The 22,982-nt window shown below is 59.2% G+C and overlaps 1 protein-coding gene across 5 annotated transcripts in view; it reads left to right on the top strand.

Moving 5' to 3' along the window:
• The first annotated feature begins 11,028 nt into the window (after positions 1-11,028).
• Positions 11,029-22,982, top strand: part of SBNO2 (strawberry notch homolog 2) — a 43,440-nt gene continuing 31,486 nt past the window's right edge. For 2 of the 5 annotated variants that reach the window (XM_082623684.1, XM_082623680.1), the window contains exon 1: positions 11,029-11,130. The gene's annotated coding sequence lies outside the window, so the exon portion shown is untranslated. Of the gene's footprint in view, positions 11,131-12,098; positions 12,221-15,564; positions 15,669-22,029; positions 22,143-22,982 lie in introns of those variants that run through there. The other 3 variants (XM_082623682.1, XM_082623681.1, XM_082623683.1) reach the window with 3 other exon arrangements.

Raw genomic sequence — 22,982 nt, 5'->3', positions numbered from 1 at the left:
ATTCTTAACCACTGCGCCACCAGGGAAGCCCTGTTGAACTTTTTGAGGAGCCACAGACTCTCCCACAGCAGCTGCCCTCTGGATGTCCTTTTGACTCTTGAATTTTGAAACAAGGGAATGAACTATCTATTCAAAAACTTAAATCATCACAGGGAAACAAATCAGCAAGTTCTAGACTGTGGGAAACTTAACAGGAAAAACAACCGGGTTTCATGCATAAAAACACAAAGAACAAAAAAACCCACCAAACCACAGAAAAAAAAAATGAGGGGGGAGGTGAAGCTATAAATTAAGACGTGAGTGGCATCAGCTACATTTTGTTTATTTGTTTGTCCATTGATGGGCATGAAGTGACCAGGTTGGACTGGGTCACCAGGGCCAGCATCTGCTGGGATGCTGTGGGCACCAAAAACCTTGAGTGAAAGAATGAGTGAGTGAATGAATGAATGAGTGAGTGAATAAATGAGTGAGTGCATGAATGGAGTGAGTGAATGAATGAATGAGCGAATGAATGAGTGAGTGAGTGAGTGAATGAGTGAGAAAGTGGGGTGATGAAGGAGGAGAAAGCCTGCCCAGTGCTACCCATGACCACTCCAGCTTACTTAGGACCCCGGGTTCCCAGCCCCAGCTCTGGGTTTCCAGACCTACCTTGAGCCTCTGTGGACCCACCTCTGAGATAAGCTGCTCATTCGGATCCAGGGTCCCTGGATGGCCAGGGAAACGCCAAGGAAGGGGCAAGGCCGACGGCCAGCCCTGTGGGAGCAGGGTCCTGGCAGATGAGGGTCCCTGGGGTATCTGTCCCCACCGTGCCCAGGGCTCTCCTCTCCCTGACAACCGCACCCTCATGTTGATCCTTCTTGGCCTTAATGGCAGGGTTGGGGCTTTGGGGCAGCACTTACTAGAATCGGACACCTGTGGGGTGGGAGAGACATCTGTCAGTATTACCCTCCCTCCCGGGACCATTAGCCCATTAGCCCATATTTGGGCTTTGGGAGCCAGAGATGTGGTGGCCAGCTTGACACACAGCCAGGCCAGCACAGACCTGAAATTCCGGGACATCATTGGGTACCCCCATCCTACAGTTGGGGAAAATGAGGCTTGGGAGGGGAAGGCTGGATTGGGGGTGGATGAGGGACCCACCAACCCAGTGTGCCTGGTGGTCCGGGGCGTGTGGCTTTGGCTAGGGGTCATTTTGTTCCAGTCACATTGTCCTTTCATCTCCAGTCACCAGAGCAGCTTCTGTCTTATCCCAGGGCCTTTGCAAATGCTTTTCCCGCAAGTGTCCACACAACTCCCTCCTTGATTCATTCAGATTGTGGCTTCAGGTCCCCTGACCCTCCTGGCTAAGCCCCCACCCTGACACACATACACACACACACACACACACACACACACACACACACGCTGCCCCCATCAACCCAGGCTGCAGGATCCTGTTGCCCTATTCGACATGATCTCACAAGGTTGTGCTGTGGTTCTAAGGCACAAGCATGTGTAGGTGCACAGGATTCAGGTGTGTCTTCTTCTCCCACCTGCTGCCTGGGAAAGCTGGAGGCCTCATGCCCCAGGCCACCTAAAGACTGCCAGTTATCAGTGGGAGGGAGACGCAAGAGGGAGGGGATATGGGAACATATGTATATGTATAACTGATTAATTTTGTTATAAAGCAGAAACTAACACACCATTGTTAAGCAATTATACTCCAATAAAGATGTAAAAAAAAAAAATACTGCCAGTTATCATCATAGTGCTGACCCGGAGTTCACCTCTTGCTGGCTTGGAGGCCAAGGTCCTTCCTCCCTCTCACCAACCCCTTTTGACAGAGGAGACTCCTGGGCTCAGAGAGGTCCTTGCATCCTTGCCCAGGGATGTACATCCATGTAGAGTAGGGCTCAGCCAATCCTTTGTGTCAAGGGCCAGAGAACAAACACTTTCAGCTTTGCGGCTGGATGGACTCTCGTAACTGCTCAGCTCGGTCCGTTGTGTCACCAAAGTGGCCACAGATGATGCTTAACGGAAGGTATGTGTCTGTGCCAGTGAAACTTTGTTCGTGGACAGTAAAATGTGCATTTCATGTTATTTTCATGTGTCACAAGAGAAGTCTTCTTCTGATTTTTTTTCACCCGTTTCAAAATGTAAACATCACTCTTAGGGTGATAGAGTCCTCATACAGACGGACGGTGGCTGGACCGGGCCTGCGGACCAGAGTCTGCAGACTCCTTCAGGCAACCTCACTCTATTGCACTCAAGCACTGAGCTGCAAGACAGTGGTCCTTCTTTGCTGAGGCTGGAGGCTGTGTGGAGGACAGACCCTTAAGTGGCCTGTGATTCCACCTCCTGCTGGTCATGCCTTGGTGTCGTCCACTCCCCTTGAGGCGGGCAGGACAAACAGGCTGTGGCCGAGGTGACATCATACACGACCAGACCTACATCCCCTCCCTGTGGGTTTGACAAAGTGAAAAGCTGAGTTGGAGCAGCCCACGTGCAGCCGAGGGCAGCCTCCAGCCAACAGCTAGCAAGAAACAGGACCCTCGGTCTTACAACAGCAAGGAAATAAATCCTGCAACAACGTGAGGGGGTTGGAAAGCAGCCCCCTCCATGGTGGAGCCTCCTGATCAGGCCCCAGCCCTGGCCAACACCAGTGATGCAGCCTGAGCAGAGGACCCAGCTCCACCAGCCTTGGAAACTGTGAGATTATCAATGCGTGTGTTGTTTTAAGCCTCTGTGTTTGGAGAAATTTGTTATGCAGCAGCAGCTAACTAATACAAGCTATATGTGGGGACCATCCCAGCTTCCACCATCTGTTGGTCCATTCATTACTTTACATCCAGCATGTATTTATTGAGCACTACTGTATACCACTCATTCATTTATTGATGCTGCCCCCAACAAAGCCCAGAGCGGGATGACTGGCCAACCTTGCCCAGCAGGGGTCTCTACTGCCCAGGGCTACTCTTCCTGTTTCTGATCCAGTCCAGAGGGCCCTTATCCCACTGGCTGACTTTATACACCACATTAGCTGACATCATGGGGTTCTTACCCCATTGGCTGACTCCATACAACCATGTGATCCCAGCTCGGCCAATCAGGGCTTTCCCTTACCTGGCCACAGAGATTGGTTCAACAAGGACATGTGACTAAAGTTGGGCTAATCAAAACCTTCCCAGTGACTTTTGCTGCTTTTCTTGAGGAAGAAGTGCTGACCTTCTTCTGGGGCTGTTAGGCTGATGGGGGGATTTGGTCTGGGGCTGCTGGCACCATCTTTGTCCCCTCAAAGGGGAGACTGTTGAGGAAAAAAGCCAAGAAAGAGGATGGCAGAACTGAGAGATGGAGAGGTAGACAAATCTTTGTGACACTGTTTGAGGGTCCTGGATCCAGCTGAGCCTGAAACTAGCTGGACCAGGGACGGTCCTGCCCCCCGGGGACACTGAGCAACACCTGGAGCATCTGTGGTTGTCAAGACTGTGGGGCTCCTGGCATCAAGTGGGTGGGGGGCAAGGAGGCTGCTCCACACCCCACAGTGCCCAGGATAGCTGCAAAACACAAAGAACCATCTGGTCCCAAATGTCAGCAGTGCTGAGGGGGAGAACTCTGAGTTAAATCTATCCCTGGACCTTTCAGTTCCATGAGCAAAATTTCCCATTTAAAAGAAAAAAGTGCCAGTTTCAGTTTCTGTCACTTGCAACCAAAAGATTCTAATCAAACTGGAGTTAAGACTCATGCAGGGGGTTTTGAATATGGAAGCTACGGGTGGCCAGCCTGGGTGGGCTTCATTCCACAGGGCAGGGTGGGAGGACAGGTCAGTCCTTACACTTTCATTATTTTTAATAGGCTTATTTTAGATTTATAGAAAAGTTGCAAAGATGGTACAGGGAGTTCCTGTATCCTGGCACCCACCTTGTCCTGCTGTTAACATCTTCCATGAGTGACAATGACATTTGTCATTGATACATTGTTATCAACTAAAGTCCTCATTTTTTTTTTCAGATTTCTTTAGTTTTTCCCTAATGTCCCTTTTCTGTCCCCAAGACTCCATCAGGATCCCACATGACATTTAGTTGTCACATCTCCTTAGGCCCCTCTGGGCTGTGACAGTTTCTCAGATTTTCCTTGTTTTTGATGACTGGACAACTTTGGAAGGGGTTTGTCTGGTGTTGTTCTCAGGGTTCGACCAGGGTGATGGGCTTGGGGAGGAAGACCATAGAGGGGAGGGGGCTTCTGATCCCATAACTTCAAGGGTCCATGCTGTCCACACTGATAATCACAGTCAGGGGCCATGGAACTTCTTGAGTGTGTTTGCAACTATTTTTTTTGTTTTTTTGGAGGCCTCACTGGGATTTGAATGCAACTTTAGTTTAGGATTTGATGACGACCTGGCTATGACATCTATCACCCCTTTGATTGCCAGAGTTCATTGCCTTTTGCTTCTTCTTTTTTTTTTTTTATTTTGGTGAAATTCACATGACATACAATGAAGGATTTTTTTCAATGTTTATTTATTTATTTATTTATTTTATTTATTTTTAGCTGCGGTGAGTCCTCATTGATGGGCACGGGCTTTCTCTAGTTGTGGCGAGCAGGGGCTACTCTTCTTTGCAGTGCACGGGCTTCTCACTGCAGTGACTTCTCTTGCTGTGGAGCATAGGCTCTAGGCGCCTGGCCTTCAGTAGTTGTGGCACGCGGGCTCAGTAGCTGTGGCTCGTGGGCTCTAGAGTGAAGGCTCAGTAGTTGCAGCACACGGGTTTAGTTGCTCTGTGGCATGTAGGAGCTTCCCGGATCAGGGCTCAAACCTGTGTCCCCTGCATTGGCAGGTGGATTCTTAACCACTGCACCACCAGGAAAGCCCCATGGACATGGGTTCGAGCCCTAGTCCGGGAAGATCCCACCTGCCACGGAGCAACTAAGCCCGTGCACTGCAACTACTGAGCCTGCACTCTACAGCCCGCGAACCACAACTACTGAGCCTTTGTGCCACAACTACTGAAGCCCGTGTACCTAGATCCCATGCTCCGAAACAAGGGAAGCCATTGCAATGAGAAACCTGCACACTGCAACAAAGAGTAGCCCCTGCTCGCCCCAACTAAAGGAAAGCCCGCACCTAAAGGAAAGCCTGCACGCAGCAATGAAGACCCAACACAGCCAAAAATAAATAAATAAAATTTAAAAAATAAAGTGTACAGGACAGTGGCTTTTAGCACATTCACCTTGTACAACCATCATCTCTCTCTAGTTTGAAAACACTGTCATCACCCCCTAAAAACATCAAGTGCCCAATAGCACTCACTCCCACCCGCCTTCCCAGCCCCGAAAACCACAAACCCACTCTCTGTGTCTGTGGATCTGCCTGTTCTGGATGTTTCCCATCAATGGAATCTCACACTGTGTGTCTTTCTGTGTCTGGCTTCTCTCACTGAGCATCGTGTTCTCAGGGTCCATCTGCACTGTAGCAAGTGTCAGTGCCTCACCCCTTTTCAGGGCTGAGTGATGTTCCTGTGTATGGAGGGACACATCATGTGTATCCATTCATCAGCTGAAGTACATTGGGTTTGTTTCCACTTCTTGGCTGTGATGAATCGTGTTGCTGTGAATTTGTTTTTTTAAACAATTTTTACCATAAAGTCCCCAAGCTCATACTGGTTCATGACAAATTCTCACAAAAACCTTCCAAGGAAGGTACCATGATTTTTCCCATTTTATAGGTGGGGAAACCGAAGCACGTAGAGATTAAGTAACCTGCCTGGGGTGACCCAGCCACTGGCAGAGCTGGATTTGAACCCAGGAAGTGTTAACCTCATGGTCTGCTGCTGGACCTCCACTCCATTCTGTTGGTCATTTTTGCAGCTCTGGGGACATGAGACAACCATCGGGGGAGGACAAACACCCCAGACCAGCTCCAATAGCCACCCCCAAATTCTCACCCATTGGAACCCAGATTCCTGGCCTCACCCTGCAGATTCTGATGGGGACACCTGACCCAGGGCTGGGGAGTCTGGCTTCTCCCTCAACTTGGGGGATGCAGGGGGGTGGGATTCCACAAAGTTTTACAAATGCCCCCAATGCCCCTCAGGAGCCTGGCTGCTCACGTGCCACTGGGGCCTGGACATGAGTCAGCTTGGCCCCGGCTGGTTTGGAATTTCCCCATGGGTCCGGGCAGATCCAAGGTGAAGGTTCAGGAAGTTCCAGCGCAGGTGACATCAGTGTGCAGGGCTGGCTGTGGTCTACAACCGAGAGGACGGGCCAGGGCAAGGAGAGGCTTGGTCCACCTGCTCAGACCCTCCTCTGGCTCTTGTGTTGCAGGGACTTGCCGGGAAAGGCCAGCATAGCCGTGCCCTGTGCTGCAAGGGTGTCCTGTCCCCTTGTGACCCAGGAGCATAACGGGTGTGCCCTACTCTCTGTTCCATCCCTTGTGCCTGGCCCAGGATGATAAATGTTTAATGGATGAACGTGTGGCCGCAAACTTGCGGTCAGCCTCATTTCTGTCCCCTGCGGCAGCCCACTCACCTCCCTCCCGGGGCCCTCTCCCCCTCCTACGCCCACCCTTGCCCTAGCTGCCTCTCTGCTGGTGCTCTAAATCCCCCCTATCTTCCTACTGCCCTGGGGATAAAGCCAAGCCAAGTCCCCCTCTGAAGTGGGGTTGGGTGTGAGGGCACATCCTGAGGGTCCTCACCCCTCCCCCAACCCCTCTCCAGCTCAGACCTGGCTCACTGCTGGCCTTTGATAAAAAGAAATTCAAAGTTTGGCTCCTTCAGCTTTGGGACAGCAGCTGCACCTCCTCCAGTCTCCATCTTTCCACCAGATGAGCTTTGGAGAGGTGGCCCCTCTGTGCCCCCCTGTTCAACATATGTGGCAGATGGAGTGACCTCCAGCCCCACCCTGACCATACCACACCATTGCTCCACAACCTTCAATAGCTCCCTAGTGTCCCCAGGATAAAGGCCTCGCCCTAGCTTTCCACGCCCCCCACCATGCCACCTCTCCCTTCCCAGCCTCACTGCCTGTCCACACCCCCCCACCCCCCCCACCCCCACCCCCGCACACACGTTCCTCTGAGCCTTCGCACGTGCCAGGCCCTCCCTCTAACAGTTCTACCCCTCTGGGCTTGGTGGGTGGACCGCTGATCTTTCTTCAACCTCAGGGCCCAGCCCTGACCCAGCCTCGGGGTGTGGGGGGGTTCCTAGTCAGGTGTCACATTTAACCTCTGCTGCCCTTGTGTCCCAGGCTCCGTGCAAAGGCGGGAAGGCCTGTCTGGGGCGGATCTCAAACCCGTTAGACAGGTTTGCTGTTCCGTGAAGTGGCTCTGGCTCAGAGGCAGCCCTGCCCAGGCCTTGGCAGGATCCCGCTCTGGGCTCAGGCCAGGCAGGAGGGAGCCGTAGGGCCCTGGAACCGGCCAGCCGGCACCACCTGAGGATACCTCCGGGCAAGTGGCAGGTGGGCCGGGTACAGGGAGGGCGTGGTGGCTGGACTGGATGGAGTAGGCTCCAGGCGGGAGGGCTAGTGAGAGCTGGAGATAGAGGTGGGGACAGCGACAGAGACAGACAGAAAGACAGAGAGAGGGGGGAAGAAAAGAAGGAAAGTGACCAGAGACAGAGGCCGGGGGTGGGGGTGGGCAAAGACGTGGCTTGTGGGACCTTGCTGCGTCTGCCTCAGTTTCCTCTTCCACACCCTGGGGAGGCCTGATTGGGACTTGAGAAGGAGAGAAAAGAGGGGAGTGGGAGAAGGGATGGGAAAAGAGGGGGAGGAGGGGGAGAGGGGAGGGATGGGGTAGGTGGGAACCCAACCCGCTGAGCAGGGGGGAAGTGGGTGTGGAAAGGAGAAGTGGTGAGGGACCCAGGCCCTGAGGAACAGGGAGGGAGGAGGTGCTCCGTGGCCTGGGAACGCCGGGGCTTTCCAGAACGTGGAGAAACAGGAAGTGGCTAGTCTCTGCTTCCACTGGCTGGATGGGCCAGGCTGGGCCCACCTGCCCCGCCTCACCTGCCCGATTCCCCGGGGCTCCTCCTCCCCGGATGGGCCTAGCCCAGGAGTCCTTCCCAGGAGGGAAACAGAGACTGGAGGGTGGGTGGAGGGGTTTCTCCTAACTGAGGGTTAGCCCAAGAATCTCCTGACTCACAGGGAAGCCCCCAGGGATCTGACCTCTGTCAATCTGAAGTTTTCTCCTCTTTAAAATAAGGACCTGCACAGTGAGCTTGCCTGTATGTTAGTGCTAGCATCTTGCCCATTTAGCAGGCGGGAACACCAAGGCTTGGAGAGAGGGAGCTGCTCGCCCGGCCCCCTCTTGGCTTGGCTCTTGGGCCCCATTTCTCTCTGTGGTCTCCCCATGTTGGGTCCCTTAATTTCGCTGATAAAAACACAGGACTCCCAAACCAGTTAGATGTGAATTTCAGATACATAGAGGCTACTTCTTCAGTATAAGTATATCCCAAATATTGCCTGGGATATACTTGCAACTAAAAAATTATTCTCCATGTACCTGAAATTCACGTTTAAGTGGGTGTCCTGCATTTTATCTGCCGACCTTAGTTCCTCGAGCCTGGTCAAAGCGCCTGGGGGATAGTTAGGGGGCCCCTGCGTGGGGCGGGGGCAGAGGGAGGGTTTGAAGAGGAGGCTCTTTGACCTCAAACAGCGCTTTACCAGACAGACCTGTGGCCTTCTGTGAGCCCTGTCCTCACCGGACGAGGAGCCTTGGGCATTTCTGACTATTGAATGTTCACTTAGGTGACCCTATGATCCAGATGTTCACCTGGAAATATTCATAATGGCTTAATACTAGGCACTGTTCATTTAGCTGTCTGAACAGCCTTGGAGATAGATACTATTATCCGTGGGAAACGGAGACACAGAAAGGTTAACTCACTTTTCAGGGGTCACACAGCACCCAGCCCGGAGCCATGCCTCGAGTTCCAGAGCTGCATCCCTTCTGCTCTCCCAGGCCTCCTCTTGCGATTCCCTGGAAATCCCCAAATCTGACTAATTCCCTAGACATCCCCAGACTTGGCAGTTTCCTCTATGCTGAGATGGCTGGACCCACCCCGGCCTGGGCAAACTGCCCCCATTTCAGGCAGAGTTACCCATAGATACTCTGCATTTACCCGAGATGGACGTGGTGGAGGTCGAGTCCACGCCTCCCCGCAGCTCGCTCCCTGACCTGGGCCAGCTGAGAAACAGTTCTGTGCCTCAGTTTTCCCACCAGCAAAACGTAGATAATACTGGTCCCTACCCCAGAGGGCCGCAGTGGGAACAGGGCCGGCTTCGGCTTCGGGGGTGTGTGACTCAGGACCTCGCCCAGGCCTGGCGCTGGGGTGGTGGCAGTGGCGCTGCGCTCAGTTGAATGCTCTGCGGTCTCCAACTTGAAGTTCTTAATACTTTTTGAACAAGGGCTCCTGCATTTTCACGTTTCACTGGGCCCCGCAAATTGTGTGGCTGGTGCTGTGTAAGTGGAAACAGGAAAATGCCACCAGATACCCTGTAAATCAGTTTATTCACCCTTTCAAAGCTTAAGTGTCTGTTGCTCAATTTGATTTCTTCTCATTAGTGGTAAAAAATAGTTCCAAAGTCAAGATTATAACCCAATTGCCAAACGCTACGCATGCCAAAGTGAAGCTCGCTCTGGATAAATCACTTCTCTCTGGGTCTCAGTTTCCCCATCTCCTCCCTTGTGCTTGTGGGTTTGGGTATAGGGGTCCTTGGCCTGAATTTTTTAGGGCAAACAGATTTTAAACAGACCAGGCCTTTGAACAGCTTATAATTTGCCCTTCTTGGGACTTCCCTGGTGGTCCAGTGGTTAAGACTCGTGCTTCCAATGCGGCGGGTGCGGGTTTGATCCCTGGCTGGGGAACTAAGAACCCACATGCTGCACGGTGTGGCCAAAATAATAATAATAACAATAATAATAATAATAATAATTATTATTATTTCCTGAGTTTAGCTGCCTGGCAAACTCCTACTTGAACTTCAAAGTCCCAGCTTCAGCACCCCCTCAACCCCTCCTTCCATGATGCCCTAGGCAGACACTGTACTCCTCCCTGGGCTCTAGGCTTGATCTTGCATTTGGAAGTGTCTGGTCCTGGCCCTATTTCCCTTAGACTGGGGGCTTCCTGAGGGCAGGGATGAGAACTGAGTCCTCTCTGGTGCCCCAGATTTGTCTCTAGGCACGTAGCAGCATCCATAAGAATTCACTGAATAGACAAGCAAGTGGAGAGGTGATCTCTAAATTCAAGGGGTACAGGAGGCCTCTGGCTGATGGTGAGGTGGGTCCAGGGATAGGGTCGTGTCTTCATTCCTGCACATCCTGCTGGGGAGGGGGTGGTGCCTCCTGCCCTGGCTCTGCCTGAACCGCCAGGCCCACCCCGTGGTGGGCCCAGTGGGCTCTAGTCGCAGGAACACAGCTTGTCTGTGCCAGGGCTGAGTCCCACCCTGTTCCTGGCAGTAAGGCAAATCCCAGCATCATCTGCATCAGGCCCCTAGAAGCCCTAATGGGGAAGGAGCCAGGAGGGGAGCCACCCAGACCCCGTGGCCCTGCCTGAGAGGATCCTACTTTTTCTCCTGGTGGCCCCTGGGGCTTATCAGACCCCTTGTGTCAGGCTCCCCGTTGGGGTGGGGGGTGGTCCCAGGACTCCTATTCTGGGGTGGAGACAGATTCATGAGCAGACTACTTTCGGTGGGGAGGCAATAAAGGGAGGGGCGTGACTGGGGGACCCAGGGCCCTTTCAGATGGTTTCGAGGCCAAGATCTGGGTTGTCCCAGAGCCCCAGTGGCTGACAGGTCAGGGTCGGAGTGCACCAGGGGAGGGCACGGCCGTGCAAAGGCCTGCAGGTGGGGGTGATTCCTCATGCTGCAGAGGAGGAAACTGAGGCTCGCGAGGGTAGCCAGTAACAGTCAGGGCGGGATTCGAATCCAGGACCCATGTAGTCCGAGCCTCTCCCTAAGGCGGAAGGGCCTCAAGGGGCTCAGGGGCCTTCGCGAGATGGACCCGCCCACGACCCCCGCCCACCAGAGGCTCCGCCCCACGGCATGACCGGAAGTGCGCGGGGCCCCCAAGATGGCGCCCGAAACCCGGAAGTGAGGGCGGCCGCGGCGAAGCTCGGAGAAACGGAGGCGCCGCGGGCTCCGCGCCCGGCCGGACCCGGGTCCGAGGTGAGGCGCGCCTGGCCCCATCCCCCGGCCCGTCCCCGCCGCCCCCGCCCGGCTGAGCCGCGCTCCCCGGCCTGCGCGGGCCCTGGCACCCCGCGGCCGCCCCCGCCCCGGCCCGGGGGTTCCGGAGTTCCGGGGTTCCGGGGCAGCGGGCGCGGGGAGCGCGGCGGCGTGTCACCGCCCTCCTGGGCGACCCCCGACAACGTCCTCCGCCGCGATCCTGCGACCGCGTTGTCCGCCGTGAACTCTCTCTAACCCTGTACTCCTCGGCGACCCTCGACCTTGCGCTGCTCCGTGACCCCCGCCCGACACTCGCCTTGGCGTGAACTCTGAACCCAGGCGACTCCCCAGCCTTTTCCTCTCGCCCTCCTCGGCGATTCCCTGACCCCTCCCGTCTTGGTGATCCCCGGACTTTACTTTGGTGACCCTTGACCCTGCACTTCTCTGTGACTCTCCTGCAGTTGGTGACCCCCTCCTGACTGCTCCTCCGTCATTCCCCGACCCCTTTCTTCTTGTGACTCTCCAGCTCCATTACCTTAGCCCCTCCTTTTCTGGGTGACCCCTGACCCCAGGCTGCTTGCAGATTCCTGCCCTTCCTCCTCAGTGTCCCCTCTTCCAGGACCCCTCCTGTCCTGACTTCTCCACCCTGGGGCTGTTGTTCCCTGTGTTTCCACGGGTGGGATCCTGTGGCCTTGGGATGGGGTCCTTGCTGGTATTAGCTGAGCTGGCAGAGCAAGTTGGGTGGGAGTGTCTCCTGGAGCTGGCACTGGAAACAGCCCCCAAGGATGTGCTGGGGGAGGTGGTGGGCAGAGGGCTGCCCGGACTTGGAGTGGGTGGAGGAGCATCCTGTGACAGTGAGGCCCCTTCCCAGCACCCCAGCACTGGCCGGGAGGGGCCGGGGTGGGGGAGCAGAGGCGTGGACAGCCAGGCAGAAGTGTCTCATAGCATCGTGTTGTTAACGTCCTGGAAAAGGAAAAAGAACCGAGCGTGTGAAGTGTGTGTGCCCCCCCCTTGGCTTCTGCTTCCCGGAATGCGCCTTGGTCCCGCCTGCCCTGGACATCCTTTCTGCCTGTCCGCTGCCTGGCCCGGCCAGGTTTGTTGCCATCTGCTTGCACGCGGGGCAGACCTGGACGTGGCCTGGGATGGAGCTTGCTGGCAGTCGCGGGGTGGGGGTGGGGGGGTGCGGGTGAGTGTTCCACGTGTGGTGAGGGGTCTGGTGTCGGACGGACTTTAGGTGGGAACCTGCCTACCTGCTGCCGGGCCAGGTGATCCAGCCCCGAGCCCACCATGGTGGGTCTGTCCGCATACGAAAGGTTCAAGGGAACTGGGGCTGGTCCCCAGGGGCTGGAGAGCCCGGAGGGAAGAAAGGCCACCTGTCAGAGGCGTGAGACTCCAGACAAGTCAGTGGATGTGAGGCCCGCTCTTCCTCCAGGCTGGGCGGCCAGGGCTGGACCTGACCCTGTGTTTCCCTGTGTTTCCGCCCCTGCCCTGGGCCCTCCGTGCCTGGCTCTGTGGGGAGCTCTGCCCTCAGGGACCCTTGTGAACAGAGGAGAAGCTGCGGGCCCCTGTCCTTGGGGCTGAGACCTGGGGCTCTTGAGCAGTCTGGAGAAGCCACTGCCAGCCCAACTGCACCTTTTCTTCCAAGCGCCCTGGATTTTCCCAGGGGAGTCCCCAGAGATGGGTAATGGCTGTTCAGGACTGTCTGCTTGGACCCTGGGTGGGTGGTCTGGGGAAGGGTGGTCCTGGGACGCCCCAGGGCTGGGGAGATGCAGGCAGGCGCCTGACAGACCCTGGGGAGCCTGGCGAGTGTGAGACACCTTCCCCAGGGACAGCCAATGGGGACCCAGGGGAAGGCTCTCTGGGATTTTGGAGGGCTGGAGGGCCCTTTGTTTAACTCTGTGAGATGTCTGCTCACACCTGCCTGGAGCCCGACCCACTGTGTGTGTGTGTGTGTGTGTGTGTGTGTATGTGCACGCACACATTGAGGAGATGTTAACTCATTGGCGGCCGGATGGTGGGCCCCGGGGCCCAGATGAGGGGCCTGATTTCCAGGGGAGCCTCGCGGCACAGCACAGAAGAGGCAGTTGGCTTTGAAGTCCAGGTGGGGTGGGCCTCAGGTGTGCAGCCCAGGGCCAGTGCTCTCCGGCTGCCTGACCACCTCGACCTGGGTGGAGTGGGGGAACGGAGCTGGCCCCCACTGGGAACATGACCAGCCCAGCTGGCCCAGCTTGGTTCTAGCAAAGTCTCAGACACCCCTCCAGCAGGGGCCGGGCCGGAAACGCTGACCCAGCACAAGGCTCTGGCCACGTGAGCGAGCTGGGCTGGGAATAAAGAGGCAACTGTGCCCAGTCCCCAGAGGCCGCCTCCCTCCCAGGATGGCCTCCACCCTTGAGGCTTTTACAGAGGCTGCTGGGGGCGGGGATCTGCTTGTTCTCCGTGCGGGGGTCTTGTCATCAAAAAGAGGCCTCTGGAGGCTGACATACAGAGTGGGGAGACAGGCCCCCTGGGTGTCAGCACAGTTCCAGGGGGTGCGTGTGTGTCTGTGTGGGTGTGCGAGTGCATGTGTGCAGATTTGTGTGCAGCAGTGCACATACATGCCAGAGTATGCACACGTCGTGTGAGTGCCACGTGCACAGGTGTGCATGCATGTGAGAGTGCGTGCGTGAGTGTGTGTGTGTGTGTGTGTGTTGCATACATGCGATCCATCAGTGGGCAGGCTTGGAGCATCTCCAGCCAGTTTTCCACAGCCAAGGGCCGTGTGGTCAGATGCGGGGAGGGCTGGTTACAGAAGGCTGCCTGGAGTAGCCGAGAGCGAGGTCACTCAGGCCCGGTCCAGGCCTGGCCAGCCCTGCTCACCCACCATCTCCACATCTGCCCAGCCTGGGTGCGGCCTGGTGTCCTTGGGCCCCCTCTCCCCTGAGTGGAACCCCAGTCCCTGTCCCTTGGAACTACCCTCTCCTCTGCTGCTGGCAGGTCAGTCCCACATGGGCGACCTGAGCTGGGCTGGGGAGGACAGCAAACTTCCTTCATCTTCCTGCCATGGTGACAGCCACCAGCTTCTTCACTGGGAGGTGGGGCCGCCCTGCCCTCAGGCGGGTGACTCAGGTGAGGATGATTTCTGAGGCTCTGGGTTTGCCAGCCCCCTGGGGTGGGGGGCAGAGCTAAGGCCTGTCATTTATGTACAGCGACAGGGACTGACTTTGAGAACACGATGCTCAGTGAGAGAAGCCAGACACAGAAGGACACACAGCGTGTGATTCCACTGATGGGAACCGTCCAGAACAGGCCAATCCAGAGAGACAGGGAGTGGGTTAGTGGTTGTCAGGGGCTGGGGAGGGGGTGGTGGGGACTGCTGATGGGAGTGAGGTTTCTTTTTGGGGTGACGGAATGTTCTGAAACTAGATGGAGGTGGTGGTTGCAGAAGTCTGTGGATGTACTATACTAAAGGCCACTGAATTGTTCACTTTAAATTGGTGAAGCGTATGGCATGTGAATCGTGTCTCCATAAAACAAAGAAGTGTTTAAAAAAAGAGAGATAGCAGGGCCTGGCTGGGCCCTCAGATGCCCAGTGCTGCGGCCTGGGGTGAGCCGGGCGTCAGCCGGCCCAGAGCGTGGAGGTCTGTCTTCTCCCAGCCCCACAAGGAGGGCAGGGGAGGTGCCATCTGCCCATCTTATGGCGGGTGAACGAGGCTCCCCTGGGAGCCCCCAAGCCCCAGCTCTGCCCTGACCGCCACCGACAGGAAGCGGTCTTGCCGGGACGTGGGCCCTGGTGCCTGGGCCCTGGTGCCTGGGCCGTGGTGGGAGGCCTGGGAGCCCCTCCCTGAAGCCCGGCCCTGTGGGAGGTGGCAGGCCCTCCTGTAGGTTCCCCTGATTGGCAAGGACACCCCCGCATTCACCCGTTAGGTGACTTGTCCCCTCCCAGGTCGGCTCAGCGCTCCCACTGTGCAGCCCACGGGGCAGAAAGGGCGTCCCCCCACGGCAGGCAGGGACACCACCAGGGAAGGCATTGAACTTGGCCCCGCTGTGTGCTAGGGCGGGGGGGGGCGGGAGTGGGGGCAGTGGTCGCCCCGCGCCTCCCTGCGTCCTCAGGCACCCCCTCCCTCCAGGCAGGCGACCGCCCCGCCTTCCCGCCTTCCCCGCTGGCGCCTTCCCCGCTTGCCTCGCCCCGGGCTGCGCCCTCTCCCTGCGGGCAGGTACCTCCCTCCGGGTTGGCCTCCATCCCCATTGCAGCCAGTCCCCAAGTGAAACCGAAAGAGGCCTCGCTGGCCTCGCTGCCAGGTCCGTAGCTGGCGCGGGAGCCGGGCCACATTCCGGAAGGCCGGCGCCTGGCATTTCCCGGGAGCCGGGGTGGGAGTTGCAGCCCCTGGGTCAGAGGCTGACACAGGAAGCGGGATGGAGGGGGACGGGAGGAGGGAGCGTCTTGGGGCTGCTGGCGCAGTGAGCCTGTGTGGCTGTGACTCATCGCCGGATGGGGATGCGGTGAGAATCCTGCGTGGAGTTGGCCGGGAGGCGCCAGGAGCGGGTGTCCCCCAGTACCTGAGGTACGGTGAGGAAAGGCTGGCGCAGGAGCTGAGACAGTGGTGGGGGCAGGACGAGCCTGAGGGATTGGCCCTCAGCCCTCAGCCCTCACCTCTCGAGGACGATGCAGCCCTGTGGCGTTGGGGATCTCGGAGCTCTGCAGGGGCCGCCAGCAGAGCCGCTCAGAGTGTCTGCAAAGCTCTGCGTGGCCTGCACGGCTTGGGGGCGGGGCTCGGCCCTGGAAGCTGCACGGTGGGGGCGTGAGACCCTCCCCACCACCCACTCTCAGCCGGCCAGGGTGCCACAGGGCGTGGGGGCCCTCCTGGTGTTGCCTGGGGTATGTCCGTGGGCCAGGGCATTTGGGGGCAGTTCCGTGAGATTCAGGCCCTCCAGAGGCTCAGCCACCGTCCTGGGCGCCGGGCTCAGGGTGAGTGAGCCTGCAGGTGGGCGTCAGGTTGCGCTCAGGAGAACCCTGGGTTGCGGGGGAGCTGGGTTGTAACTGGAGAGTCTGGCAGCTCTGCCCCCAGCGCCGTGGGCACCAGGAGGAAGGCACCCCATGCTGGGACTGCACCCCAAAATCCAGGCCTGCCACTCCCCTTGCAAAACTAGCCCATCTGGAAGCCCCGGGCCACATCCCTGCGCAGAGGAGGCCCCACAGCCCCTCTGTGGCCCTGAGGAGGTTCCCCGACAGTGGCGCCACCTCCAGCACCTGTTGGGTGGTACCATACACAGGGTCAGGCCAGACCCGACTAGGCTGCCTGTCCACTCGTGGGCTGTGTCCTAGCTGGGTTCAGGGGTCTGCTCAGTAACGGCCCCAGAGATGCCCCTGACCTGGCACTGGGACCTGCAGACGTGTCACCCCACACACAAAGGCACTTTGCTGGTGGGATTAAATTAGGGGCCCTGAGATGGGAAGGACCCTGGATTCCCCGGGGGGCCCAGTGTCATCACAGAGTCCTTATAAGCAGAGGACTTCCTCCATGGAGGCTGAAGGGGACTGAGTCGGAGCTCAAGGGGCCTCCATATGCTGCTGCTGAAGCCGGGCTGCAGCCCCACCTTGCCGACAGGATCAGCACCAAGCCGGGCCTCTGGAGACCCAGAGGCGAGGGCCGGTGAGCTCGCCTGGACTTCTGACCTGCAGGCCTGGGAGAGGGCCTGAGTTTGTGGTCATTCATCTCGACAGGAGAAGCGGATGCAGGCTCCATCTGCTGTGATTTGGGGCGGGTGCCCTTTGGCTAGGGCAAAGGTCTCTTAGGATGTTCTTGGCACCAGGCTGGACCTAAGGAGCCCAAGGAGGGTGCTGACAGGTCTGACCACTCACCTGGGACTAGTGCGACCTGGCTGTGGGCAGCACCAGCCACTGTCTCGCTCCGGACTCTCCAAGGAGCTAGGTAGAGAGACCTGGTGTGCCAGCTGGCCTGAGACACTTCTGTCATCAAGCAGCAAGCGACAGGCGGGACAGACTCTTCTCTCCACAGAGCCTGGACAGACTGGGGCACATCAGTGTCAAAGGGCTAGGAAGTTGGGCCTGCTGAGATTTGGCTTTAACATCCACTCAGGGGAAGAAGACCTGGGGGTCAGAGGAGACCACAAGCTCAGTGTGTCTAAAGCCTTTTATTTTATTTTAATTATTTTTTATTTTTGGCTGTGTTGGGTCTTCCGTTGCTGTGTGCGGGCTTTCTCTAGTTGCGGCGAGTGGGGGCTACTCTTCGTTGCGGTGCGCAGGCTTCTCGTCGCGGTGGCTTCTCTTGTTGCGGAGCATGGGCTCTTGGCGTGTGGACTTCAGTAATTGTGGCTCGCGGGCTCTAGAGCGCAGGCTCAGTAGTTGTGGCGCATGGGCTTAGCTGCTCCGCAGCATGTGGGATCTTCCCAGACCAGGGATCGAACCCGTGTCCCCTGCATTGGCAGGTGGATTCCCAACCACTGCGCCACCAGAGAAGTCCTTCTAAAGCCTTTTTGTGTGTGTGTGTGTGTGTGGTACGCTGGCCTCTCACTGTTGTGGCTTCTCCCGTTGTGGAGCACAGGCTCTGGATGCGCAGGCTCAGCGGCCATGGCTCACGGGCCCAGCCACTGCGCGGCATGTGGGATCTTCCCGGACTGGGGCATGAACCCGTGTTCCCTGCATCGGCAGGTGGACTCTCAACCACTGCACCACCAGGGAAGCCCTCTAAAGCCTTTTAAAGACCACGAGTAATCACAAGCCCTGAGCAGGCACTTCCCAGTGGAGGAAGCCCGCATGAAGATGCCCTGCCGCTGTTGGCAGCCGCTCCACACATGTCCACGTGGATGTAGGTTAGAAGGTCCGCCAGTAGCAAGGTGGGCCAGTAGGCACCACAGCTGGAGCTCCATCCTGTGGGCTCTCCCCTGGTAAGGCTGGACCACACCTGGGAGTGGGGACCAGGGGTTGGGGCCCCAAGACCCAGGCTCGGTATCCCCAGCTGTGACTAAGGAAGCTCCCAGTCTTCAACCCCATTCCCCGCTGGGCCCTCAGGTGGATACAAAGGGCTGCGTGCCCCCAAGCTGTGCCCTCAGGGCTGGTGGGGGCACTGACTGTCCTCCTGAGGGCTGTAAGGCACTGACTGACAGGTCCTTATAGATTTGGGGTGGCCGCTCTGGGTGTGTGAGTTGCTTTGTGAAGCATCTGCCCTGCCGTGGGCCATCAGAGCACCCCAGGCCGGCTGTTCTGTGCCCACATGCGGATGGGTCTGTGGGTGCGGACACAGCCAGTGCAGGTGACCCCAGGTCAGCCTGCCTCTGGGACTCAGCCTGAGGGTCTCCTTTTCTGCATAAACATTCAGCAAATATCGCTCTGTCACCTTGGTCTGGGGTCGGTTCTGCATCCCGGGGTGCAGTTTCTCCTAATGGCTGGCCTTGCCCTCCTGGCCTCTGGTCTGTCCGAGATGCGTGGGGGGAACCCTGACACCCGCCGCCTGCTTTTCTGGCCGGGGCCTGTCCTCAGGCATGTGCCTGCCCCCGTGGTGGCTCCTGGGGTAACGGCACCGTCCCTGGATTGGCATCCGGGGTCACCGAGCGTGTGCCCCGTGGCCGGCACCCACGTGGTCTGGCTCTGCTGTGGTCGCCCTTCCCCCAGGGCCTCCTCCGTGTGGCCTGGTGTTGACTGTACCGGGCCGGGGCCAAGGCCCTGATGCTGCGGCCCATGATGGGGGTGGGGGCCGGGGGGATGGTCTGTGTCCCAGTAGGCTGGGAGGTTTTGGAAGAGACTGCTTGTCACTTCAGCCACCCGCTGGCAGTGAAGTGTGGGAGCTGGGGAGCCTGCAGGTCCTCCCCCCACTGACAGCAGAACTGGAAGTTGGACCCCTGGCCTTCTCCGCGGGCCCACCTCGTCCTTCTTGTCCCAGACCATGGGGCTCCCCGTCCCGCCCGATGGGCGTGTGCTCAGGGGCCGGGCCCTCCCCACCGCTGGCATCCCAGGGCTGCTGCGTTCCGCAGGCCTCCTGGGAACCCGTGGAGGTCCTGGGTTGCATGCTTGGTGCCAGCCTCGCCCTGGTCAGCGGTGTGCCCAGCTCCGGGTGGCGGGAATTAGAGCCCAGTGTCAGGGTGGCTCCTTGGCTCTGCTGAATGAAGCGGCCGGAGGAAGCCTCCCCGTCCTGTCCGGGTGTCCGGGGGCGGCCGTAACAGCTGACCGCACACTTGGCTTAAAGCACAGAGATTTATCCTCTCCTGGCTCTGGAGGCCAGCCATCTGAAATCAAGGTGTGGTAGGGCTGTGCTCCCTCCAGAGGCTGGGGCAGGGGGCGGCTGGTGGGGGAACTTTCCCACCTCTTCCAGCTCCTGGGGCTCCAGGTATCCTGGGCCTGTGGCTGCAACACCCCGGCCTCTGCCTCTGTCTTCCTGTGGCTTCTCCCTGTGTCTCTGTGTCCAAATTTCCCTCTTATAAAGGCACAGTCTTTGCGTTAGAGCTGCCCTACTGCAGTACGACCCCATCTTAACTGATTTCATCTCTGAAGACCCTATTTCTAAATGAGGACCTATTCCCAGGTTCCTGGTGGACATGAACTTGGGGGACACCGGTGTCTCCAGCACACCTCCTCTGTCCCACCACCTCCCTCTCGCACACTGGGTCCTGTCCACCAAATCCCCATACCCCCATCGCTCACCAGATGACCCTGTGTCCCCATGCGTCCCACCCGAGTACCTGGCCTGGTCAGTTGGTGGGGAGGCCCCTGAGGCTTCCCTCCCTTTCTGGCCTGTCCATGGAGGTGACTGTCCAGGGGCATGTGCCCTCCTGGGGGTCCTGAGATAGCCGAGCGGTGCCAGCCAGCCCAGGTGGGACCTCAGTGCATGGCTGGTGCCCCCAGAACAGGGCCCCATCCCCTTGCCCGAGCATCCCTGTCCGTCCGTCCCTCCGACTTCAGCACGGAGCCTCTCCAGGCGCCCCCACTGGGGACTGACCCCAGGCTGGCTCTGACCAGCAGGGCAAGAAGGGAGCTCCCCACCCAGGCCCTCCCCCAGATATCCCGGTCAGCCCAGTCAGGGCCCGGCCAGGCCTCCCGATTCCACCAGGGCCTCTGTCCCCACGAGCCCCCCACTCTGCCCCCTGTCCCAGGATCCCAGGGCCGTTGCTCAGAGCCCAGTGGAGGGGTGGCCAGAGGGCTGCCGTCCTGTGGCCTGGAGGAGGCCGGCAGGTCCCCGATGCCTGGAGACGCAGTTCCTGGGGGGCTGGATAACAAGTGGCCAGCGGGGCCAGGCACCACCCGGCAGGGGGTCCGGGCGGCCGATTCTGAGGGTGCTTGGGGGGCTGAACCAGTAGCACGCGTCATGGGGTGAGACCCAGCGGCCTGCCTGGGGACACCGGCCCCCCGGTGAGGTCCGGCCAGGGCGGTGGGGTGAAGTGGGCTCAGCCGAGAGGCAGGGGTGGCTGCGGTCACCTGCCAGCTGGGCGCATCCTGGGGGTCCGGCTGTCCCAGATCTCGCCTCTTCCCACGTTCCGCCCCCCACCCCCCTATCATCTGGTCTGGGCCCCCAGTTCTTTGATCTTTCTCTTTTACGATGACTCATTTGAAACCTGATCTCAAAAGGAAATCCTGCAGCTCAAAGCTGGGTGGAGCGTGGGCCCTTCCCCAAGAGCACCTTGTGGGCACCCGCCTCGGCACGTGTCATGGGGCTGACATCTAAAAATACACTCTGGCCCGGCCTCCTTCAGCCCCAAGGCCCCGCCTGGTGGACTCGATCCTGGGCGGCTGGAAGCCCCCCCGGGACGTGGCGAGGCCACCCTCCGCAGCTCTGGGGCTGGCGACAGGGTCCTGAGCCCGGGGCGGGGCGGGGCGGGGCTGGTGGGGCTGCTCAGCAGAGGTTGGAAAGTGAGGGGATGGGTGGGGGGACCGTGTTTGGGGGCTGCGCCAGTGCCAGCACTGGTGGGACGGGGGAGCAGGAAGCCAAGACTGTGGAGGTGGGGGTGGGGAGATGACCTTGGGCCTGGTCATCGAAGGACAGGGACACCATAGGGGTGGCCCTGGGGGCATGGGGATGGCGATGGGCACAGTGTCGACCCCTCCCCAGCCCCCGACAACTGCTCTCTGTCTGTGGACTTGCTTGTTCTGGACGTTTCCCATCAGTGGAATCACCCACTGTGTGTCCTTCTGTGTCTGGCTTCTCTCACTGAGCATCGTGTTCTCAGGGTCCGTCCACGTGGTAGCAAGTGTCAGGGCTTCCCCCCTTTGCGTGGCTGAGTGATGCCCCCGTGTGTGGAAAGGACCGCGTGCTGTTTATCCGTCATCCGCTGGTGGGGGCTCGGGCTGTGTCCAACTTCTGGCTACCCTGGTGACTGTTTAACTGTGTGAGGAGCTGCCAACCCCCAGGCGGCACCACGTTCACGCCCACCCACCGCGTCCCCCCCGCCCCATCCCTGATAATGGTGCCCAGCAGACACCTTGACTCGCAGCCACGTCGCTCCCCTCCCCACACCCCGCTCCGGGTCCTGGTCTGAACCCCCTGCTTGGCGGGGTCTCCAAGGCATGCCCCCCGCCCCGTGTCTTTGAGAGGACAGGATGTACAGGCTCCGTTACAGGAACTCCCACCCAGTCATGGAGCCCTCGCTGCGGGGACAGACCTCTTGCTGGGGGAACGTGATGCCCTGGATGGCAGGTGACGGCGTGGGGCCTGAGCCTGCTGGGGCTGCTACTCAGGACAGGGGCCACGGGGGCCACGCAGGCCTGGCCTGCAGCCAGTGGGGGTTCCTTGGGCACAGCGCGCCCTGGGGACGGCCCGGGGGTCTCCCTCCCTTGCTTTTTGGCTGTGGGCTCTGGATGGTGCTTCCCAAGAAAGCAGCCCCGCCCTCCGCGGCCGCAGAGCCCGGAAGTGCCCGTGAGTGGGACGGGGTCGGAGGTGCTCGGGGTGTGGCTGCCGGGAGAGGGACGCTGTGGAAGCAGGAGTGTCAGTGGGGTTAGTGGGGGTCTCAGGCAGAGAGACACATGCCCTGCACTTGCTGCAGACAAGGGACCCAAGGGACACAGCGAGCCGGCCTGCCTTCCGTCCCAGGTAGATCCGCTGAGGGGTCCCACGAATCGAGGAGCTTCCCGGGGCCTCCGCGGAGGCAGCGGTCACTGGAGTGGCTTGGGATTGTGGAGGCTCTGGGCTCCACTGAGCGCCAGATGAGCCTTGTGCTCATACCCGAGCAGCCCTTCCTCCCGATGACCAAACCGAAGCTCAGAGGAGCTCAGGCACCCCGAGTTGTGGGAGGTTCTCTGACCCTTAGACGCGGAGCTGGGCTTTGACCGTCCGCCCGACCAAGACCGTGGGTCCCAGAGCGGCCTCGCATCCTCCTCCTCCCGCCGGGTCCGGCCTGCAGGAGGCTGGGGGCCGTGGCACTGGCGGCCGGCCAGCAGCTGGAGCCCAAGGCCTGAGCAGAGCAGGGCGGCCCGGCCCCCGCTCCCTTCCTGAAGGGCTGGACGCAGCTGCGGGCTGTGGCCCGGCCCCCGGGCCCCTTTCCCTCTGGGCCGCAGGGCGAGGCGTGCACGGGCCCGTGCAGGCGGCCCTCCCCACCCCCACGGGATTGCACAAGCTGTCCGTGTGCGGCAGTGATTACTGGAAGTCCCGAGGATTTCTTCACTCAGGGCTTGGCCGGGAGCGCCAGCCGCCTCCCCTTCCTGCCTCCCCTGGTGATTAACGTCCTGGGGCTGCTCCCTGAGGTGTGCTCCGCCAACCTGGGGTCCCTGCTATCCGTGGTGGGCGGTGGGGCCTGGGGTCCCAGGCCACAGGCGGGTGTGAATGGGGGGGATCGCATGGGGCTAGGTTGGCCCCTGCAGCTTTTCCCGGCTGGGTGGGGACCCTGTGCGACGTTAGCCCCATCCGGGTCTGGGGGCTCTTCCCCAATCAGCT

This window comes from Mesoplodon mirus, assembly GCF_964341445.2.
Source record: "Mesoplodon mirus genome assembly, chromosome: 5".
In the NCBI taxonomy this organism is placed as follows: domain Eukaryota; kingdom Metazoa; phylum Chordata; class Mammalia; order Artiodactyla; family Ziphiidae; genus Mesoplodon; species Mesoplodon mirus.
The sequence above is the reverse complement of the archived record's forward strand: the minus strand, read 5'-3'. Positions and strand labels throughout refer to the sequence as shown.